The sequence below is a fragment of the Odontomachus brunneus genome, unplaced genomic scaffold (genome assembly GCF_010583005.1).
Source record: "Odontomachus brunneus isolate Ranch 3 - 2012 unplaced genomic scaffold, Obru_v1 Obru_scaffold_199, whole genome shotgun sequence".
Taxonomy (NCBI): Eukaryota; Metazoa; Arthropoda; class Insecta; order Hymenoptera; family Formicidae; genus Odontomachus; species Odontomachus brunneus.
Genome location: NW_022639649.1, coordinates 13,287 through 27,216, shown reverse-complemented (window position 1 = coordinate 27,216; position 13,930 = coordinate 13,287). Strand labels below are relative to the sequence as shown.

The 13,930-nt window shown below is 46.1% G+C and overlaps 1 protein-coding gene across 1 annotated transcript in view; it reads right to left on the bottom strand.

Moving 5' to 3' along the window:
* Positions 1-13,930, bottom strand: part of LOC116852000 (poly(rC)-binding protein 3) — a 158,769-nt gene that overhangs the window by 134,948 nt on the left and 9,891 nt on the right. The window lies entirely within an intron of this gene.

Here is a 13,930-nt window from a genome sequence, read left to right as displayed (position 1 = left end):
TCTCTCTCTCTCTCTCTCTCTCTCTCTCTCTCTCTCTCTCTCTCTCTCTCTTTCTCTCTCGTTTCACGGGTCCTCGCGACTACGTACGTCCAAAGTGGATTTATGTGACGGAAAACCCGCCGATATCTGCTCCTACCTCTCGCGATAAACATTTTCTCGAGTGTGCGACGGTATGTAGTACGCGGCCTGCTCCCTCTATATCCGATTTCGCGAGCTGCCGCCGCTATCTAAGTAAAAGCGCCGCGGCTCCTCCATCAGGAGGCGACCGATAAATCAGTTCCGTGGGTCGCTTTCGAGAAAGGGCGGAAAATCCACTCCGCGGCCCGGCACGACGAAGTTCCGAACGAGAAACTAAGTTCCGCCTCGGTCGTAAGTGATCGGAAAGTATGTGGATCGTATTTACAGGTCCTAACCGCGAGATCCTCTTTTCTAAATACGAAGGAACGGCCAGAGAGCCGCTCTCTCGTGCAGTAACGCCGCGACGGACGCGTCCGCACCATTTAATTGCTACAAAAACTTCTCGTTCGTTCATTTCATTTAATCGTTGAGATATCGCGCCCTTTTTCTCCCTTTTTGCGTTAGCCTAGAGTAATTAAGAAATAGCACAATTAAAAACTCCCTCATAAATGATATTTCTGTAATTACTCCCGCGTGAGAGCGACGAGAGTGCGTGGATGTTGTTCACAAAATGAGCAAGGGCGTTCTCCTCTTTTAAACATGGAAGAAAGTTCGGTGATTAGCGTTATAATTAACAAGCTTTATCATAAAATATCGTTCTCGAGAAACCGCCCTTCTCCAAATATGTCCCTTTGTCCGACAAGATATTCAAGAAATACAAAATATTTCAAACAGTGGAGGAATTAACATAAGAAGGGCAGTAAGAACCAAGACACAGATTTTAAGAGTGCGACAACAAATTATTTCATATTAATCAAGTAAAAAAGTATTTTTTCATTAGGTAATAATAACATATTCACGCGACGTGGACGCACCGGGTGTAAAATCTGGATTGGTGGGTAAACACTTTTCGCGTATAAATGACCGCCGCGGAAAATAGGTTTTCTCTGATGGAACACACAACGCGCCACGTTGAAAGCTTTCTCGCGAAAGAATCCCGAATGCCACGGATATCGATCGATTCCTGCCGTTCCCAGACATCTTGAGGGCCCTCTCTCTCTCTCTCTTTCTCTCTCTCTCTTTCTCTCTCTGTATCTGTCTATATTTCTCTCTCGTCTCCGGCCGGCTCTAAGCTCGCGGTTAATAAGGACTTCATTAAGTTACCGTGATCCGCGAGAGAGAAGAGGAGAAACTCGGTGCGAGCGAGATTGCGCAGATTTCGCAGATTATATCGCGAAATTGGCTAACCGACGGCGCGCGGGCCCCCGTAGTCGCGAGTAAATTTCACGAAAATTCAACATTGCAAAATGGATATCGCGCAAATGGATAGCGACGAATTATACAATCGGGAGAATTATTATGCTTCTCCCTTCCACGGCCCGATTCCACGTTGCGCCCGTCGTAAATCCCGACGCTTCGCGCAATGTCCGAATTATTTTTATCAAGTAAACGATGACGATTCTCCGTTACACACGATCGGCAAAACGTCCGGCGAGGCGAGGATCGCGGCGGAAAGATAGCGCGGGCCGATTTCCCGCGGAATAATGTCCGACATTGCAGTCCGCGATCCGAGGCCGACGTTTAATATCCCCAGGACGTTTGAATGGCCGTTTTACCGCGTCTAAAATAACAACGTCGGGTTGTCCTCGATGTCGCCTAGTCCCCGAGGACGCCGCCGCGACACGACGTGACAATGGAACGCTCGAGGAGCGCAGCCGGGAAAGCATGCTCGCTAAATGACTCGCGAAAACACAGTGAAATCTATTCGCCCCACTCGTCGCGTAGTTGTGAAAAGATTCGTCTACGTGATTCAACGCGAACATAGAGCATATGCCGCAGTCCTTACATTAAATTTACCCAGGCGGACTGCTTTGGAAAAAGGCAAAAAAATCTCCTAAATTTAATTGCTTTCTTGCGCAAACTCGCGCGAATGCAACTATATTTTTATACTTGCGAGTCCGCATACGTGTGTGAATTGGGAGTCAAAATCTAGAAGGTACAAACGTCCGCTGAATAGCGAGGCAACGCGCGCTTCAACTCGCGTCGTTGACCTCGCGCGTGGTCAGAGTGCAATCATGCAAATGCGATATCAACGACCGCAGCCGTAACGATATCCGCGATCCTCGAGAATCGTTCTCTCTTCTCCTACCCAAATTGTTTCGTAAAACCCGATCTACAATGCGTTCCTTGCTGTTTCTTATTTTATGCCTCTTTCAGGTGTAAGGCTTAAGTCAAAAGGAGATAAGGAGAAAAAAGAAGAAAGTAAAGAGCGACATTGTAGATCAGGCTTAGCTCTTTCTCGCGGCAGTGGTAAATGATTTCCACGTTGACACCGTACGGAGGGTGACGCGTGGAGGGACGAAGGACAAGCGGGACCGCGACGTCTGGTCCCGAAGGATGGAGTCCCCCCGCGCCGCAAGAACGTCGACAACGAGAGGGAAGACGAGACGAAGGAAGAGTCGGCGCGAGGGCACGGCGAAGAAGTGGCTGAAAGTACAAGGAAGAGGGAAAAGAGGCAGGAAGAAGGCCGAGGAGACGACGACGAAGACGAGTGACGAAGAGGCCAAGAGTGAAGTGAAAGGGAGTGAGGGAGGCAGCGAGAAGCGGAGACGAGCGGAGGAGTGTCACAATAGCTTGCAGATTGGAGAGGCAGACGTACAGTCCCTGACCTAGCCGTGTACAGTCCGACCAGAAGGTTACGGCGGAGCTGTCACGCAAAATAATGCCGCTCCAGTCGACCTTACTCGCGCCTCCCTGGCTGATCAGACCAGTATATTACTACTTGTGCAAATACGAATCCCGGTCGCGAGCGGGGAGACCCCTGGAATCCCCGATGGCTCCTGGTGGTTCTCAACCAGGCTGATCGAGGCCGTCAGTCGGTGCGCGTCGCCCACGCGGCACTTCCGAGAGAAGATTCTAGGGGGATCAAACTGATGCGGCCTCGGTGTGACGCGCGGGTTTATGCAAAGCGATTCGCCGCGGTCAGACTAGTCAGACCACGAAGACCGTATATCTCCGCCCGGCGGGATTTCCGTGTCATAATCGGCGACAACGTTAATACGCTCGAATTATTTTGTCGATACGACGAATTGCTTCGGCGAGCTTGGTACACGCCGCTGATGAAGCGAACCGACGCCGCCTAACATATTCATGGTCCGTTTCGGAAGTAAAAATAGAGCTTTCCTTTACTCTCCAAATTTCCAAACGGAATCTCATTCCGAAACAAACAAAGTGGCAATACTTTCACTCAAAATAGCAAGAGTAAACGTTTCACTCAAGCTTTGAGTAGATCCCAACTCGAGTGAACATAATCAGTGAACATTCACTGATTTTCAGTTGAAACACTCTCTGTTCCATCCGATGCCTCATTAACTTTCACCAGTGGACAAGATTTTGTCATAAAGGGTCATTCTTTCTAATTGTCATTCTTTAATAATGCGCTGAATACGGTTGTGACTACAAAAACTGTCCATCACGTCAAGCTGTTCAGAAAATAAATGTTTAAACTTACAAAAAATGCGTTTTTGGTCGTTTTCATAAATTCGTAACGCATGAACCAGATGTGCTAGCAACTTCAAGAGGACCTGAAATTGATGCTTAAACCTTCGTCTTCATTTTAAAGTCGGGAACTTAAAGTGCAACTCAGTGGAGCCACCCTCACAGCATGAAGCAAAGCATGTTACAAATTTATACAACAAAATGGTAAAATTACATTTCACACCCAACAAATTTTTAGATATTTAGAATCAGCAAATCCTCTACTGTACTTGTTCTCCACTGTACTTGTCTATAACAAATATGATATGTATTATCAGAATCATATCCTGCAAAAAGACAGAACCTTATAATTTAATCCTTTTTGTAATTTCAACTCTATCTAAAGGCAATATGTGCCACATGAATGAAGTACTTTTTTTCTATAATCTTTATTATTTCCTACGCCTGTCCCAAACAAGAATTTACCCAGAAATTCGTTGGATATAAGATATAATTTAACTATTTTATTGGTGTTTCGTGAGTGCTTCATGCCCTTGTGAAGATAGCTTCTAGTAGTTGTACTTTAAATTTCTAATATTTTGAAACAAAAATGAAGGTTCAAGTTTCAATTTCGGGCCTTTTTAAAGTTGCTTACAAATTTACAAAAATTTATAACGCATTAACACGAAAAATATTTTTAGGGGTTTAAATCTCTATTTTCTCGAAAACCTGACGTGCTGAACAGTTTTGAGATCACATTCGTATCTAGCATACTCGATTTACTAAAAAAACGCGTCTTCATGACAAAAATACAAGAAATTGGCAAAACATCATAGTATAATAGAAATACTCCTATTAACTGATTTTTTCTATGAGACTTTACTGATTAACTGATTTTTTCTATGAGACTTTACTGATTGCAGTATATTTACAACTATTTGCTATAATTACTATATTTACAACTGAATCACCCACTATAAGTATAGCGATTCAGAATGGAGAATTTACTCTATATGAGTGAAAAACCATTCAAATTTAAGCGATCACTTTACTTTTCGAATGAAATTTTATTCCAAGAAATTTAGAGAGCAAGATTCTAACAAAAGATCTTCTATCTCGCTGTGAAATCTGTCGCTTGTGGCGACTCCCGAGTCTGTCAGCTGGCGGACCCGCAGAAACAATTTTTCGAGCGCAACGCAACGTCAACGTGAAAACGCCTGTCGCAGAGGGATGAATCGTCCGCGATCCTCATCGCTGAGAGACCGAATGAGGCTTCAGGACCAGACTTGACCGCGCTACTTACCCGCGAAATCAATCTCGGCGATTTCGTATGACAGCGGGATGCCCAAGCGAGCAACGCAATTACCGGGACTATTATCGACTCCATTCCGACCTCTTCCGGCGCGGAGTGAGAAGGTGGGCCGGGGGAGAGAAACGCAAAGTTGGCAGGGGGCGAGAGATTTCGTGAAAACTTCGCGCGATCCAGACGGCCGGCGCTCGCCTCTTCAGCTTCTAATTTCTCGCTCTCGGTTTCCGGTTTCGCGTGCTGGAAAAGTTTCGGGACGGAAGTTGTGCCGCCGTCGCGCCGCGCCGCGCCGCTCGCGGATGCTTCGAGCAGGAAGAAGAAGACCGTCTCGAGGTCGGTTTGGATGCCGTAGCTCTGGGGCGTAATATTGATCATGGCGTGGGCGGGCGGGAGGCGAAGGGGGGACGAGCGAGACGAGGGGGTCAGGTGGGGTGTCTGCACACCCTCTCTTCCGCTTCTCCCTCGGCTCACCACGGAGGCGTAGAGGGAGGCGAGAAAGGGGTGCGAGAGGGCAGAGGGACCAGCTGAAGCGTTACAACGGGCCCACTCGCTGCATACACACGTCGCGTATACCGGGTGCTCGTTAAGAAGACTCGTCCTTCCGGAAACCGCGCTCGTACGCCGCTTCTTTCATTCTCTTTGCCTCTAAGCGCGATTTTGCGTAATTAAGCCGAGGGAGATGAAACGAGAAGAAACAATCATTTCGACCTGATCGCTGTTCATTTCACTGCCACACTGTCTCTTCGCGTCTCAGTCAGAGTTGGAGTTTAAGAACTCTCTTCTGAAAGAAACATTCTGGTCGTTTGAGAAAAAAAAAGGATCGTAAACGGGAACATTATTACTGCTGACGTTTTAAATTTCCAGTTATAGCGGTAGTCGCAATTATCAATCGGTCAGCAGTGATGAAAATTCGTTACCAGCCGGATGGACCGTACAAGTTAAGGACGCTTTTGGAATTTAATATAAAAAATATACACGTTCATTTCTCCCACAGATATTCGAAAATGTCTCACCACCAATGTTCGCGGGTACTCTCATGTGAACTTGTTTCAAGCACGAATGATCTTATGTCGTATAATCCTATTATAGTATAGAGAACGGAGACACGATATGCGTCCACATATAAAAATACCTCAGACTTCGCTAAGTATCGCGCTCGACTCATTCTTTTTATCGATGGTATATTCAATTAACAGGCATCCAATGCGCCATCGTTCGCCGAGAAAATCATTTCGCACTGTACACTTCTCATAAAGTACCGCCGCTCGTTATCCACGCCAGCCGCGCGCTGTCAATCATCGAATTCCCGGCGCAGCTTTTTCCACCTTTCACGCTGGGTTTTTCCGGCTGAGAACCGCTGGTACTCTTTCAGTCAGGATCGAAATGACAGTCTGGGCGAGAGGCGCGAGAGCTTTCAAAGCTCTCTCTCCCTCTCTCTCTCTCTCTCTGTCTCTCTCGCTCTCCCGTTCTCTCCCTGTCCCTTTCTCCATCCCTCTCGCGGTGGGGAGTTTCTGTGCAGTACGATATGGGATATCGTGCTCATGTATGCACACGTGTATCGAGCGAGCAAACTCGCCCGAGTGTAGGCGTAATCGTTCGAGCGTGTGGGTGCGTGCAAAAAACTCTTTTGCCAACGACAGAGAGAGAGAGAGAGAGAGAGAGAGAGAGAGAGAGAGAGAGAGAGAGAGAGAGAGAGAGAGAAGTCAGAGTTAGAGCGAGGAGAAGGGAAGAGAAAGGGAGAGCTCACAATACCAGCCCTGCAGGTGGAGGCCATAGAAAAGCTCGTCTGGCTTAAAGGGTCAGGTCTCGGACCGCACGCGAAGGGATACGCGAACGTCATTATTGAGATATATAACTCTTTCTCGAATGTCAATATCACGTACGCGCGGCGCGCACGTTACTAAACACGCTGTCATTCGCGCTGTGTTTTCAAATCCGCCCCGTTTCACCGTAGCACTTCCTCGCTCTGTATCGTGACTCTCGCTCCTTCGACAGCGAAACAGCAAGACGAGTCATTTTTCGATTGAGTTTCATCTCGGGCAAAGTTGGCGAGAGATTCTGCGAGGAGAAACTGAAGTTCATCTCTCGGATAAGGTACTAAGAAAAGTGCGGACGAGCCGACGGTGATCATCTTAACGAGAACCCACTTCTCGAGTGGGTTTCGAAAGTCCATTTCTCAGGTGGTACTTACAATTTTTAATCTTTTATCACGGAGCAGCCACGATTTGACTTTTCGATTGAGAATACAAAGGAGATTCATTCCGATTTGATTCGCAAATCTGTTTGCAAAGGAAAGTAAGGGAGCCTAAGGTACCCTCATCTCCCCGACATCCGCGTAAACACGACCGCCGCGCAGCCTCGCGAGTAACGACGCGATTTTTCGTAAAGGCAAACACCCTCGCGCGGGATAACGCGCTATTTATGCTCGCGGCGCGAAGGGAAGCTGTCGAGGACACGAGTAAAGTTGTTATTCCTCGCGATCGCGAGAAATAAACCGGTTAGTTAGTCGGAGCCGGCTTAGTACAGGAACTGCTAGAAAATTTAATTTCTCCCCGGCGACCACGTGACGGCGTGAAGGGGCGCGAGCGCGATGCAAACTGATGAAATTAATAGTTACGCTGATGCATTATCCCGCGATCCTTCTCGGGTGATAATGTACTCGTGCGTGCGCGAGTCGTAAACACGTACCCGACTAGAAATTTGTCCCGTGGTCCTGATCAGATTGACCCCTATCAGTTATTTAGTTCGTATAAAGCAGAGTTGCGCGGAAAAACAAATTAGTATCCACTTAAAACTAAGCTCAAACTAACTATCATTAATCAACTATCATCCACATATAAACAACGATATATCATTTTATTAGAAGAATTTTAACACCCGCTTCGTGCATTATTCTAAATATACTCTCGATAGCCTTGAGTGCGCTTGATTCGATTTTCGAGTTTCGAGTCAACACGAGCGTAGCGTCCGGTATTATCGCGTACCGAGGAATAAACGTCTACATTTAGCAATATGTGGGATGCGCGTATTGGCGTGTCGTACGCCGCAGAGATTCCACGTTGAAACATGACGACGTTGCGTCCTTGTGCGCAATCCACGTAGCACGATAAGCGTGGAAGTAATTTTTTCTAAAAATAATAAAACTGCTACGAAGAAAAAGAGAGAAAGAAAGAGAAAAAGAGAGAGAAAGAGAGAGAGGGGGAAGAAAGTTCAGGGATGGTGACACAGAGAAACAGGGCGATATGCTTGAACGAGGGCTGTAGCGACTGAAAGGGTATAGGCGGACTATACAAAGGGTTGCGCAGCTGCCATAGGCGAGACCTCTCCAATTATGGTCCCGGCTTCCCCTCGCGTATGTGACGTCGCGACGCGGAGTTTCATTAATTTTAATGAAATCTTATTTCTAGTCGGCAACGGCGCAGTCTGATTTAAACCCGTGAGGCTCTCAGACTCATGATCGAAGGACCTTTTCTTTTTCTATAGAGCAAGATATTAGCAAAAATCGCTAGGAACTTTTGCAACAGAAGAACAGATGGGTTACGGGTACATCTTTCAAGATAGTAGATCTTATCAAGATGCTGGTGGAAATTATAAGTGAGAACGCAGCGATAAAAATGGAAACAAAAGAAGAAGTAATTATTACGAAACTCCCGAGCCGCGCGGCCGCGAAGTGAAGAATTTCAATAAGAGCGTCATGAATGCGAACGAGTGTGGAGAACCAAAATAATATGTAAATCCTCCATTACGGTCGTCGAGAGCTCCGCGAAGCGGAATCACGAAGCGAGACGGGAAACCTGGCGCACGCTGGTAATCGTGTTGTTTACGGATGCCGGGATTGCGTCTTCGCGAAGTCGCGAGGAGAATTTTGCGCGGCGAGCCGCGGCGCGAAAAAGCAGCGCGAGGAAATGGCGTTTCGCGTGAGTCTCTTTTTCCAACCTGAAGGAAAGAGAGATAGAAAGAGGGAAAGAGAGGGGAAGAAAAAGAAAGGGAGAGGAAAAGAGATAGAGAGAGAGGGTAAGAGAGGAGAGAGGAGGGAGAGGGGGAGAGAGAGAGAGAGAGAGAGAGAGAGAGAGAGAGAGAAAGAGAGAGAGAGGACACAGAACAAGTTTTATTGCCACGGCTCGCTGCATCGTTGCACACGCGCGCGCGCATTTCCCGACGGGAGGGAGGGCAGCAGGGAGGGTGACAGGGGATCCTCCCCTCTAAAGCCCCTTAATTGCGCCACGTACCGTTCTCAAATTTAAATGTTTGCCGGCAACGAGCTCAGGTTTCATCTCGCTCGCATCGGCAAGACGGCGGCTGGAAACTTATCGGTATGCCGAACACGCCGTTCCTAAACCACCACGATTATCATATTTATGATGTCTTCTCGTTTCCGGTGGAGGAGGAAAGGGAAGTAAGAGCCAGAGACAGATAGGGGAAGATGAAGGAGGGACAGAGCGCGGAAGTAGGATGCAGTAGCTCACTCGCCGTCATATCGACTCACCCTCCTCGCCCCGCTGTGCATATTCCTGCGTGAGACGCACGCCACGATCGAATGGGATTAAGCCATTATCGGGGTCGCATTTTTCCTCCTTCATAGTTGCGAGGGATCGTTTCGCGTGAAAATTAATTTCAACGGCCGAGCGGTCTTGCTTACGCGCGACTGCGGAGTCGGCTGGGAGTTGCGACTCGGTTGCGATTAATATCAAGGGTGCTTAACACATTGTTACCGGGCTATTTTAGGCATCGACTGACACTGCTATTTTCCACCGGCTATTTTTCATAAGTTAACGTGAGCTATTTAGCTGACTATTGTCGCCATTGTCCGAATTGACGGCTATTTAAAATATAGTTCGAATTTATGACTGTTTAAGATATAGCAACACTCATGAAATATTTATCTCATAATTTATATTTATTTTATAATTATCAGTCATTAACTGCTAATAAATAATCGCTTCTTCACTAAAACCATTTTAGGAATTGGCTAATTGTCCCTGATCAAGGCTTATTAACACAAACCTCGTTTGAAGCTACTGCTTGTAGTATTAGTTCATGATCTATTCGCGAAATTTCATTCAGGATTTATCTATTTTGACCATATCTGAGCCCTTCGAAGGCATTTCCTATTTTGGGGGATCCACGTCAGCACCAATTCATGGCCTATTTGTGAAATTCTATTCAATTCTATTTCAGAATTTGCCTATCTTGACCATATCTGGGCCTTATAAAGGCAAGTCTATTTTGGAGCACCCTTGGCTAAGGCTACTACGTACTTGGACCTCGTCCCGATTAATTTCTACCCGGATATTAACTTGACCTATTCTCTTTCTCTCCCTCCGGCGATTTATAGTATTCACAGGGTGCGCCTCGATTATACACCAGTGGTTGAATATTATATTTGAGCGCGGGACAGATTGAGACGAAAAGAAGTTGTATCGCTTTTTCTAAGCGTTCCCGATCGACATCATTCCCGCGAGTTTCTCTCTCTTTCCCTCTCCCTCCCTCTCTCCTCCAGTAGTTTCCTTCCCGGTTATTTTGTGGTCAACGATAGCGCTCGCTAAACTTCCTTTCCGGAGGAAACGAAAGTTCAAGGGGGCTTTCAAACTGTGACGCTACGTGCGAATATATCGCTGTGTTATGGTTTTGGAGCTTTTGAACGGGAAGTTAAACACGGGGGTGGCAGGCAAAGCGAGCGTACAAAGTACACTTCGCTTCCTGTTAGCAGGATTAATAACTTCGCCGCAGCTGGCTCCCTCCATCACGTAGTAGTTAAGTTATGAACAGAAAATTACACCCCGCCCCGCGGCCCCTCCCAATCGCCAACGAAAAATCGCTCAATGAATTATTAATATCGTTCTTTGACAATAAATCGTTGGGGAACGATTACTTTGCCGCTATAATGTTCTTACGTCGCTGTTGGAGCTATACTAGTTGAAAGTTCAATCTTTGCGGCATGGAGAGAAAGAAGCCGATGTGCGTTTCGCTCGGCTTCCGTTCATAGTAACCTTAAAATTTGCGAAGTTCCAAAAATTCGTTAAGTCCAATCACGAATTCCACTCGTAAAGCGTTAAACGATCGATGCAATTAATACAATGAACATAATAATTCATTTTAAAATATTGGTAAAGTCTGACCGTTGAGTTCACTACTGATCAGCTTGCACTCATATTTATTACATAGAATGACGAATTGGAAATACAAAAAAATATGAAAAAAAAAGTTTCCATCATCGATTGTCTCATGTCGTGATAAACATAAAAGTCTATCTGGCAACTTTCATGATTATTCTCAGTTAATATTCACTATTTCCATGTGTTAAAATAACACAATTTATATGTAACATATACGTTCTTGCTGACATATTTTACAGTAAAGTGTACAGATAAGTAGTATTATTCGTCGACATATCTTCCTCATCTTTTAAATTAACACATTTTTTAAATTAACACAAAAATTAGAGTTGATAAATTTAATTAATAATTTTTTTGTTCCTTCTCTATTTTTACTTTGTCATTTTGTGCGATAAATATGAGTGACGTATGATCCACTCATAAGGGATGCAACCCTTTGAGCACTCGACTGAGTAGAATGCCAAATTCACGTACACCATCCGTCTATCTGAGAAGGTCGCTGTATATCTGAAGATCCAACAGATAGACATTGACCCTGTTCCTTCCAAGGGACAGAAACATCTCGCGTGAGTCTCCAGAACCTGTCAATACCTGGGTGAACCTCGCGAACAAGTGCTCGCAAAAATACACGTGTCTCGCGTTCGAAGTCAACCCACGACACGACCGAGCAGGCGCGTGCTATTTAGGTCTTTATTTCCGGCACTTGAAGCGCGCGCTTCTCCTCATCGATAAAGTCAGCCAGATGATACGTACCTCACTGGTCCCGCAAAAAAAAATATATATATACAACGTGGTCCGTGCCGCGTTTCGAGAGCGAGGGTTAAGCGGTGTCACGGGGCGGTATCAGCATGAATGTTTCATGAGACTCTCACACGCGGCCAGATCGCACACGCACGTGCGTGGTCGTGTTTGCCGGACTACACAATCCAGAACGCGCGCGCCTAAATCATTGTCACCTCACTGATTGGCCGGTGTCCATGGTGCTCGTGGAAAAAAAAGTTCCAAACTCTCTCGGCGGCGTTCATTCGTCGCCTCCGCCGTTGCTGCCGCGTCTCCGTTTTTTCGTGCTCGAACAATCGTCCGTCCGTTCATTCGTTCGTTCGTTCGTTCGTTGTATTTACCGCGGAAATAGTGAATCAGAAGCGAGTGACGAGAGAATTTAATTCCCTCTCCCCCCGGGCGCGAGCGCGGAGGGGATTATTCTACCTCGTGGGAAAAATGTCGATCAAAATTGTATTAGTATCTTTTTTCCTCTTCTTTTCTCGAGCACACGTTCTCTCTCCTCGAGACATCTCGCGTAGCGAGTAAGTAAATGAAACGTAGGTCTCGCGTCGTACATATTTCCTACGCTCTCTGCATTTAAAATGAAACAAGCGTAATTTGCGTCTTTGAGGAGAGCGAAAGAAAGAAAAAAGGGACAGGGGCAGTCGTAGTGGAAAATGTAGCAGGCACACGGGCAGAAAAAGAAAGGAGAGACAAACACAGAGAGAGAACAAGAAACGGGAACGCGCTTAATATTAATTCGCGGCGACTCGAGAGAACACGCGGGAATTATAAGCCGAGCGGAACCGAATAAACGATGAATTGGAGTCGATCGTAGTCGCGCGTTCCCGATCGACGACGTTTTGGCATTTTTAGGTCGAGCGCGCATTGTTTATTGAAAATGTGCCAGCGTCACGTCGTCGTCGTCGTCGGCGGCGGCGGCGGTGGGAATGTATAGAAAAAAGAATTTTGTTGTCGAAACGAAAATTTGGTCGAACAAAATGTTTGGTAACTATAATCAAAAAGTTTATTGTCGCTATGTGTTTTAGCCTCTCAATTCATGTACTTGACGCAAGTAAAAATATGGTAATATCAATCAAGTGGTACTAAATATTTTGGTTTGGAATACAAAAATACAAAAATAATTTTTTCAGTATAGAAAAATCTAGTTTTTGGCGTACATTACGATTGCATTGAGAGAAAAAAATATTCAAGAAATATTTATTTGGTGCGCTGAAAAAAAGAATTTTGTTCTCCCATATCGATAAACTAATTGTTGCGAATACTGATATTTTGTTAAATTAACAAAAAACTCTTTTTTTCAATACAAGACGCGCGACTGAAGACGCTGGAAATCGGCGCCGCGTTCTCCCGCGAACGAGCTGTTTCGGGAAGCCAAATTCATAGCCCCGACGCAAAGCGGGTCCGGAATAAATTGCACAAGTCGCGCCCCGTCACTGCGCCTTTTCAGAATACCCCGCGGAAGTATTCGCGAAGGATACGTGCACAGCGCACTTGCTCATGACAACCCTCTGCGCCAGCGAGACGGCACGAACAATGGCGAAGGCGAGGGGTGGAGAGAAGATGATGTCGGAAACTTGCGCGACGAGACGTCCCGCGAGATCATCAGGGAATTTTACGCGGCGTTAAAGATCCCGTCACTCGTGTCGCGCCGAGACGCAACTGATTTCGATTCCTGCGCGCACTCACGTTTCGATTTGGCGTAATTTTATGCAAAAAAAAATGTTTATTAAAAGTGGGGGGCTAAATTCACAGAGGTCGTTTCGGGAGCGTTTTTTGAGTTAAATGAATAGACAAATAAGCGACGATTGGACACGCTTAATTTTGAATAATGCAGCCGGGCTGGATAATTCAGGACGTCCAGCGCGCGGAACCGCGCGGTCGATACATCGAGCGATGCATACGAAATGTTGCCCATCAACAGTGTTTTTATCGCCGTGCTCTTGAGATACCAAAAAACTCTGATCGAAGATACGCGAGACGACGTAATTGCGGAGCCGAGTGCCCTTGCGAACGAAGAAAGTGGATTGTTAGGACGAGAACAAGCAGTTTTACGTGCTCAAACTTTTCATTTTAATTTTAACGCGAGATCACGATGACGGATGTACGAGGGTGGTCTGAAAAGTTTCCG